At 45.3% G+C, this 9632-nt stretch overlaps 1 pseudogene; it reads left to right on the top strand.

The window, feature by feature from the left end:
- The window catches only part of LOC132522692 (glycerol-3-phosphate phosphatase-like), a 60254-nt pseudogene extending 57610 nt beyond the window's left edge, over window positions 1-2644 (top strand).
- The last annotated feature ends 6988 nt before the right edge of the window (window positions 2645-9632 follow it).

Genomic DNA, 9632 nt, shown 5'->3' on the forward strand with positions numbered 1-9632 from the left:
ACAAGATTTCCAGCTCTGTTTTCCTACTCCACACCCAATCCTAGCATGCTTTGCTGCTCGAGGCTGTACTGGTTGGCAGCTTTCTCCCTCCTTCCCTCCTTCCTTCCTTCCTTCCTTCCTTCCTTCCTTCCTTCCTTCCTTCCTTCCTCCCTCCCTCCCTCCCTCCCTCCCTCCCTCACTCCCTCCCTTCCTTCCTCCCTTCCTTCCTTCTTTCCTTCCTTCCTTTTCTGTAGTTTTATTTTTGTAGAATACTGTTTCTTAGCTGTTAACAAGATAAAGTATCAGGGACATTGGATAAAATTAATCATGTTTGAGTTTTCAATGCAAGCTAGAAAATAAAAAGGAACTATGAGTCCCTGGACTGTGCCAGGCATGTGGTAGCCACTATACAAACGCCTTTCAGCCTTTCTTCTATAGGGCGGTTTTCTGTGCTAGGCGTTGTTATCCCCACATGGCAGGCAGGGAAGTGAGTCTTTGAGAGTCCACGTGACTTGCCCTCTAGCTGTATAGCTACAGTGAGTGGTGGAATCAGAATTTGCAGACAGGTCTGCCTAACTCCAAATCCTGTCTTTTCTTGGTTGCATTCTTCGCGCGCCCCCCCCGCCCCCACCCAATGAAGCGTTAGCTTTGGCCAGAATTTGGAATATAGGAGATAGGTGTTTAAGAGGAGGCATAGGGGAGTCTGCCCAATGGCAAAAATGAGGAGCAGTTAAGGACTTGGGATCTGAGCAACACCTCCCTCGTTGGTACCAGGAGATGACCTGGAGGATGGAGATCATGTAAAGATCAGTCAGAGCATCTCAGACCACAGCCCTAGACTGTGCCCTGCAGCCCCATCGGCGAGAGCCCCTGCATTCAGCCCGCCTCACGCTGGCCGGTTCACGACTGCGGTTTCCCTCTCCGCTGACCTCCTGTCTCCCCTTCTGAGAATAAGATGCTGTTTACTTTCCATCCTAAATGATTGTGGTTCTGCCAGCTGTTACAAAGTCAGCATGTTCCAGGCTCCCATGTTAATGGCATGGGGATTAAAACTAAAAGCGAGTGAGCGTTTGACAATAAATGAGTTGATTGGAAGTGAGTAGTGAGTGCGGAAGGGTGTGTGCGTCTCTCGCTAGTTTATTGACTCCGATATTTTGGGCAAGTCTTTAAACTGTGGTTTGCCTCTGTTGTGCCTGCTATAAAATGGGAGATAACGGTAGCACGTGTCTCTAAACACTCAAAGGTGCTGAGAGGTTAATGACTTAATGCCTCAAAAATTCTTCAGGCTCCATGGCCAGGACCAGAGATTGGAAAGGTTTTCTTCCCAAACCTTATCAGACTCCTCTCCTGGCTCTGAGGCTCAAATCTTAGAGGGGAATTGGGAGAAGAGTAGAAGAAAAATTGAAAAAGGAGAGGGAAAAAGAAAAAGAATCATGAAGAGAGGAGGAAGTCAGCAGGCTGCCTTCAGGAGTGCTTGGCATTCCCTTGGATAAAGAGAAGTTTCCAAGAGAAGAAGCCAGGAGTCTGTTCACACTTATTTTGCAAACCTCTATGCTTGCATTACTGCTGTTTGGTGAGAAGTAGCTAAATTGTGTCAGTTTTCTAACTGAGAGCCCTTCCACGATCTGGGGTGGACAGTGGATTTATTTTTGGAAATCTGTGAGTCCTCAGATTAGACCCTGGTGCTTTCCATGTGTCTCGTTCCCTCCCTCTTCTCTCATGTCATTTCTGGCCAGAGCGATGCTTTAGGGCCACACCTGAGGGTAGAACATCATTCGTCCATGGGGCAGATGTCTAAGGACGACAGGGAGAATTTGACCTTGTTCTGCGGGACAGTTTTTCCCTTTAAGACAAAGTCAGATCTCCTTCCACAGACTCCTGAAGCCCAGGTCCAGCTCTGCCTGGCCACCGCGTTGTCCCCAGATCCCCACCCTGCCTGGCGGCCATAGGGTGAGGCAGAAGAGGGAGCTGAACGCATTATCTTTTCTGATCAGAGGGAAACATTTTCGGCTGTTAAGTTTAACAGTTTTTCACAGGGAATCAACACCATTTTTATCACAGGACCCTGGGAAGTCCCTTTTATTTTGTTTTATTTTTTTCCCCATGTTCATCTCTTTCACACAAAGGACTCTAATCAATCCTTGCTTTCTAATGGAATACCAGACAGCACAGCAAGGACACTCAGAGACCTTCCCTCCCTGCCATTTTGCCAAGATGCCGAATATCTTAATGGATTAAGGACATTTCCGAAGCATAATTTTGTGTCTCAGTTATCTGTATCGTATGAAAACTGGGTTCTCCCGTGTCAGATTTTTTCCTCATGACCGGGAGCATTTCTTACACGTCCCTCTGTGCTCCACGGGCCGTGCATGATTGGGGTGAATGAGTATGATGTGTGGGCACCGTGGGAACGTGGGAGTCCCTGGGGCCGACCCAGCATCACATTCCTGGGTCCCCACTGTACGCTTGAAATAGGGCTTCTCTCTGACTGCTATGGAGCAGAAGGTTTTTCTCCCCGACAGAAGGATAACTAGATTTATGAAGCTGTTTTTTTTTTTATTTTTTATTTTAGGTAACATAGAAATCTTCTTAAACCACCCCCCTGTGCAAAGTCAAAGATGGCTGCCCACAGGATCCACCGCAGAAGTCCCCCGCGCACCCAAAGCCTTGTGGGTAAGTGCCGGCCAAGAGCGTCTGTGTGCTGAGGTCGCCAGAGGAAGAAGCAGTTGACCTCTGGCGTTTGCTTTGCGACTAACAAAGAACTAGGGGGAACTCTTCTGAAATGTTTGCTTCAGGGGACCGCTGTTGGCTTCTCTTAGAAAATCTGTTCAACCTGAGAGCAGAAAAGTACCTCCTTTTGATTATTTTAAAAAAAAAAAAAAAGGAAGACTTTCCTAATGTCACATGTAGGCAAGGTCATGTCCTTCTGCTTCCTCACCTGCAGGAGGTGACAGCTCCCCTGGCAGGAAGGGCAGGGCCCATCCTCTCAGGCAAAACTGACTTTCTCCAACAGCTGAGCGGGTAGCGGGGGACCGTGGGTGAGGCAGAGAACGCCTCGGACAGTAGCCATCATGCACCACGTAGGGCTTTGAGGCCAAATAGCTTGATGCATTTCTTTCCTAGAAATGATTTCATTAGAAGAGAACATTTTATGGTAAGACAGGAAATAAGCATTTTAATGGAAACTGAAGATAAATTAAGATTAGAGTAAATCACCAAGAATGGTTAAGGAAGTGTGAAAAGGAGCTAAATTATACCTGGGGGGTTATCACTTTATGCATTTAAGTCCTTTTAAAGCGTCTTATTCCTCAACGTGGCTACACTGGAGAGCTCTAGTAACAGCTGGAAAGTGGGACTCTTGAGTGGACCTGTATGTTCATATTTTCATGTCAGGTGTAACATGCTTAAAGTAAGTCTGCTATTCAGATTACGGGGTAACAAAAGGAATCCCCACTCACTTGGTGGCATACACCCTAACTGCAGGCAATACATCAAGGAGGAAATACATAGCTTCTTTAATTCCAAATCCAAAGTGATGATTCGGAAGCAATGTCATAGACCCAGAACTTAACCTTATTGCCGTGCTGAATACCAGCAACACGACATCTACAATTAGAGTAATAAGGAGGGAATAAAGGACTTGGGCATTTTCTCAAGGCTGCAGCTGGGACCCTGCCTCTAACCTGTGGAGACGAGAGTGTCGGGGCCTGCTCTGTAGAACTGTCCCAGCCTGGGTAGGTTTAGGACGTGGGGTGGGCAGAGGTGGCCACGCCTCGCTGGAAATGCTTCTTAAGTCGGTGTGTGGTATGAGTATCCCCACCAAGGAAGGAAGGGTGAAATCATTAGATATGCGGCTTTTTCCCAGATGCTTCCAGGGAGCTTTGCTGTTTTCACCTGGGGACACAGGTTAATGCAGTTTCCAACCAGCTGCTAAGTGCAACCCAAACCCCGGCTTTTTTTAAGTACTCAGTACTCACATAGGCAATAGATATTGGCACCTCGGGAAATACCTCGAGGTAATAGACCTCATTTAGGAAAAAATTGAGAGAACGTCTAACTATCTCTGAAGTGTTGATGTGGAAATCCCAGCGTAATGCTCTATTACCTTTTTTTTTTTTCCTCTTGATTCTTATTTGGAGAGACTCCAATGACAGGCAGCAGGAATGCAGTCCTACTTGATACTCATTAGAGACGTTAGGAGCTCAAAAGACAAATAGTCCCTACTTAGGGACCACGTCTTTTGGGTGGCCCACTGGATTGAGGTCAGCTGTCATGAAGGGGGCCAGGGAGGTAGAGTGGGCTGCTTTGCTTCTTGAAAGTAAAGTGAATCACTCTGTTGCATTGAATGACATGTGTTCTTGTTTCTGGGTCTGTGTGTGTGTGTATTTATACATATCTCTTTAACATAGGAAAATAGTGACTGCAACTTGAGCTAGGAAGTCCCGACATCTTGGGTTCTGTTTCCAGCTCTTTTTGACTTTATAGAAGGACCTCGGGCTGGACATTGACACATGCTGTTCACCGGCTGTTTCAGCCTGTTATGAGGAAAGCTAATAAACTATAATCACAGCGTCCTAAAAATGTCAAGCTGTTGTCCCTCGGGCCTCCCGTAACTATTCTCATCTGCAAAATGGAGCTGGTAACTCTGCGCCCTGCCTTCCTTACACAGATGTTGGGAAGCTAGGCAAAGAACATCTGTAAAGCAGTTTTAGATTTTGGAACATGGGAACCATAAATGATCATAACAGCTATTTATCATGAGAGAGGAGATGACGATCTATTCTATACTTCAAGCCCCACTTCTCTCGTCTACTGGAAAATAGTTTTGAGACCACGAGTTAAGGAGGAATAGTGTATGCAGTGCAGAATGAGGGAGGGGATTATGACCTAAAAGGATGCCATCCTGGGTGAAGAGTAACTCTGAAAGAACGTGGACGTGTGTACCAATGTAAGTATCGATGTGACTTATAAAGAAGAAGGGAGTGCTGTTGAGTCTGACACGGTATATGTGAGGGATGGCCGGTGCCAGAAACCCAGGGACTGTCTTGCCTGTGACCTGAGGCAGTCTGAGTGGCTTCTGCTTTGATACCTTTACTAGGTCGGGGATGACTTTGCAGGGAAGATTTTAAAAAAATGAAAATTATGTCCTGGGTAAACACCAGAGAATTCTATGAAGGTTAAATCCTAGAGGATCATGGGAAATATCAGTGTGGACCAACTAGCTAATACTTTGATTAGACACTTTTTCTTTTGGTGCTCATCCAAGGAGATGCCCAACAGTCACTTTCAAGCAAGTGGGCAAGTTTTGGGAGAGCCCATGCTGAAAATGGTTAAGTAAGTCAGTTGTTTGATCTCTCTGGGGTTCACGGTCTCATTTATTTGGTCTTCAAATATATGCAAAGTAAACATATTTTTATTTAATGTACTCGACTCAGTGCCTTGTGGTACCCAAAGCACTGAGATGAAAATGGTGTCTGTCCTCAAGGAGCTTGCAATTTAGTAGGGGACTTAAGACTCTCCATTCATCTGTTAATTTCTCCAATTATATTAAAATTGTCTCTTGCCCTTTCCCTCCATTCCCCACTGACATTCTCCAGTATCATCCTCTGAAGGGTCCCACTGTCCCCTGAAAGCATCGAAAACTACTCCAACGAAGGAGGCCCTCCTGACACCTACTGTAGGTAGCCAAGACCCCCGGGTCTGTTCGTGGTCTGCCACTGTTCCTGCCCCAACCATGGCTTCTCGCTGCCACATGGTGCCACTGTTGAATGCTGGCAGAGGCAAGAGTGGCTTTTTTCAGGAGGGTCATTCCCAGATGATTCCACTTCTTAAGCGTTATACCTTGTGGCCTCTTCTCCTCATTGGGTTTCTAGCTGACAGGCCTCACTGCCCAGTTCTTTGGGGTTTTTACACGGTCCTCTTCCCCACCTCAGAGGACCTTTGCCAGGAAAGTTCAGGACTCAGATACTGCTGGGCTCATAGACCCTTCCTTTTTCCAGTCCTGGGGACTCACTCCACTTGCTTTTCTTTTCAACCCCCAAAACACTAGAGGTTCTTAATCTCTCCATCCACTCCCCATTGCCCTCTAAGATGACTTGCCTCTAAGATGTTCCTAGACCTCAGAACCACAAAACTACTGCTCCCCTTCCCTTGAGGGAAATGCCTTCTCTATCCCAGGATGAGTCACTCCCCAGAGAATGAGCAGGAATAATCTCTAGGTCCCCTCTTGCTAAAGTAGTGAAAAGCAAAACATAGGTTATATCTTCAGCAGGACGCTCTGCTACACATATTAAAAAATAATTAAAACTAGGCAGAATGCAATAACTCATAAGAGAATTACAGAGAAAGCGCGATGGGAACACAAATTAGGGCATATAATCTGGAGTAATCTGGGAAGACCAGATGGGGGAGGCGATATTTGTGCTGGCCCTTGACTTGCAACAGGATTTTGACAGGTGAATGTGGCGGAGAATGGTGTTACAAGCAGAGAGGGTGGAATAAGCCGATGCACGGGGGTAGAGAAAACGTCGGCCATATTTGCTGACCAGTGGTGGGTTGGTGCTGGTGGTGGGGTTTGTATGGGGGCCACGACGGAGAGATACGGGAGATTGACGTTGGGGCTTAGAATGTCCTGCTAAGGAATACAAACCATAAAAAGACGTGGCCAAAGCCCTGTTTTCCTTTCACATTGCCATATCTCTTCTTGATCAGCTCAAGCCACATGCTAATCAAGTCATAAACAAAGAAACCAGACCAGCCAAAAACAAAAGTTGAAATTGGGTTGTCTTGATGTAGCCCAATCCTACATTTTTATTAAAAACAACCACAAAGTTCCCAAAGAAAAAAGTTAAACTTGTAGATTTCGGTAAGGTGAAATAGAATGTTTGAGGAATTTCAGTAAGCCACTGAATTAATAAGTCTACTTTTCTCCATCTTCAAACAATTTTTGAATTGTGTAAACAGTCAATACTTCACTGTTATGTCCTTGAACTGCGTCCTTTCAGTTTCAGAAAGAGACATTTAGAAGAAACTGACACAAAAATTTCTTCCTTAAATCACCTTGTTGAAGTTTCTCCAGGGACCAAAGTCGATGATTTGTCAATTCCTTTACTCTTAAAATAAAAGGCATTTTCATAAAAGAGAAGGTGATGGACACACCAACACCTATTCAGGAGGGAAAATAGTCACAGGTAAAATGTCATTTATTCTCTTCTTCACGGTGCGACACAGTCTTACATTCAAAAGCATCCTGAGAGGAAGATGACGTCCACAAGGGAAAAAATAATGTTACTGTCTTCTATTTGTACAGCTCTGTAAGCTTTTTCCAGGTGACTCAGAATCTCATTTGCCCCCCGTCACAGTCCCATGAAAGGAGGTAGGGTATAGATTCTCAGTTCTGTTTTACAGCTGACAAAACCAAGGCCTTGAGTGGTAACAGAACTGGACCAGTGTGAGTGGGAGGGGAGGCAGATGTGGAGATGGGGGTCTCTGCAAGCTCATCGGGCCACCCTCTTCCCTCTACGCCCCAGTGGTCCTACCAGACTGTTGCCCTACTGGACCGCAAAATTCCTGGAGGGTGGGGACTGTATCTTAACCATCTTTTGATCCTTCTAGAGTGCCCTCTGCCTAATAGGTGTCCAATAAATGTTAATTAAATAAGTGCTGTAAAGCCTGAAGTCTAAATGGCTCTAAATTAGATTTTCAAAGCTTTCTGTGCCCTCACAGATTTTTATTAAAAAAAAAAAAAAGAAAACCCTTCGATTTCTTAATCTGGCAATGAAGAAAGAGACTATTAGTTCATTTTGTTCCCTGGGATATTCAGAAACAAATACTGAGAGCTGCAAAGAGGCTGAGGGTTATTCTTAAGATAAACAGCAATAATGAATGAATCTAGAATACAATTCAGTCTCTTGTTTACATACGCCTGTTCCTTCTGGCTCATGGGTTTTCAAATGACCTTTCCTAGCAAAATCTGGAAATGAATAGTCTTTTCTTCTTTTCAACCAGTTCCTGTATTTCCTGAAGTCAGTTACCATGTGTCCTTTGACAAATGAGTTGCAGGAGTGTTGACCTTACCTTGAAGAACACTTTCTCCTGTATTTTCACTCTCGCCCACATGCCACTTTTTTGTCTTTGCCAAGTTGGATGTAGATAAGACCCATCCCCTCAATAATTGTGAGGCGGACAGTTTTTTTTTGTGGGATATATGTATATTTTTTCTTTAAGTGTTTGTGGGGAAGGGGAAGGGGAAGGGGGGATTTGGTGAGGAAGGAGCTTGTCCCAGTGGATGAGATAAGCTGTGTCTGAGCTGCAAGACACCAGGAGGCTGGTTTTGGGGGGGCAACAGTTGAGGGACATTGCGAGGCTGTCACTGTTTGAGACTCTAATTAGCTGTACCCTTTTATAGCTGCCCTGGACATCCATCTACTGCTATAGCCTAAAACCAAGCATCAATAGGGACTCTACAGTTTTCATATTCCTTCATTTATTCTTTAAAAATAGAATCTATCATGCATATTATCGATAATTTGAGAAAAGCATAAAGAATAAAACATTTATGCCAACCTCACCACCCCAAACAACCATCTGTAAACACTTTTTGTTCTCATTTTTCCCCCAGGCATAAATATTGAAGGGTTTCATCCAAGGTTGTTATCATACTGTGTAAATAATTTAGTTAATTGCTAATAGATGCTTGCATCTGGAGATAGAGTCCCAAACAAAATAAAGTCTTTGCTCTCTCTGCCTCTCTTTGAATAGATTCCTAGGAAGGAAGCGAGGAGGTCAAAGGGTATGTTTTAAAGGAGATGTAAATTTAAGCTGGGGTGTGGAGGAGTGGAGTTTTCTTTGTACCCACCTACCCTCCATATTAGTTTATCAATTCATTCATTCCTTTGTGGTGTGGGCAACCAACATGCAGCGAAGTCCTATGGAAAGCCTGGGCGTGTAGCCTGGAGCAGCTCTGGGGAGCAGGGTCGCCTCGGGCCAGAGGAGCCCCAGGCTTGCAGAGCTGGATTGCAGTCAATTCACCTGGAATCTCCCCTCACCCTGGTGAGAGCCACCCAGGAGCCCAGATGGGATGAGAGGCACCTGGGCAGCCCTGGGGTTCATGGTCTCATTTACTGATTTGGAGATTGTACATATCTGACCTTGGGAACTCTTCCCCATAAAGAAGCCCAGCGTGATTCCTTTCGTTACTTTGGCTTGGGCAGACGTGGGTCAGCAAGAGAATCGGATTCCTCCAACTGCCTATACCATAGTCGACCGAGGGCTTCCTCTTTTTGTCCCTGTTCTTGAGAGCTTATTTTCTGGAGGGGAAGCCATACGTGAAGCAATCACAAACAAATAAATTGATCTTTCTAAGCTGTTATTACAGTTTAGGTGTTAGGAAAGAAAAGTACAGGGAAGTCCTGAAAACATATCATAAGGAAAATCATTCCGCCGGGGGTGGAGTGGGCTGGAAAAGTTGCTTCAAGGAAGTTATTACTGAATTGTATTCCAAAGAATGTGGAGGAACTTGTAGGTGAAGGTGGTGTGGGAAGGAGGGTGTGGAGATGTCCCTGGCAGATTCAGCAGCAGGTGTGAGCGCCAGACCACAAAGAAGCAGGTCTTTACCTCTGCAGGTCACCCAGGTACGGCTGCCTTCGTCAGTG

Source organism: Lagenorhynchus albirostris, chromosome 7, assembly GCF_949774975.1.
Source record: "Lagenorhynchus albirostris chromosome 7, mLagAlb1.1, whole genome shotgun sequence".
Lineage (NCBI taxonomy): Eukaryota > Metazoa > Chordata > Mammalia > Artiodactyla > Delphinidae > Lagenorhynchus > Lagenorhynchus albirostris.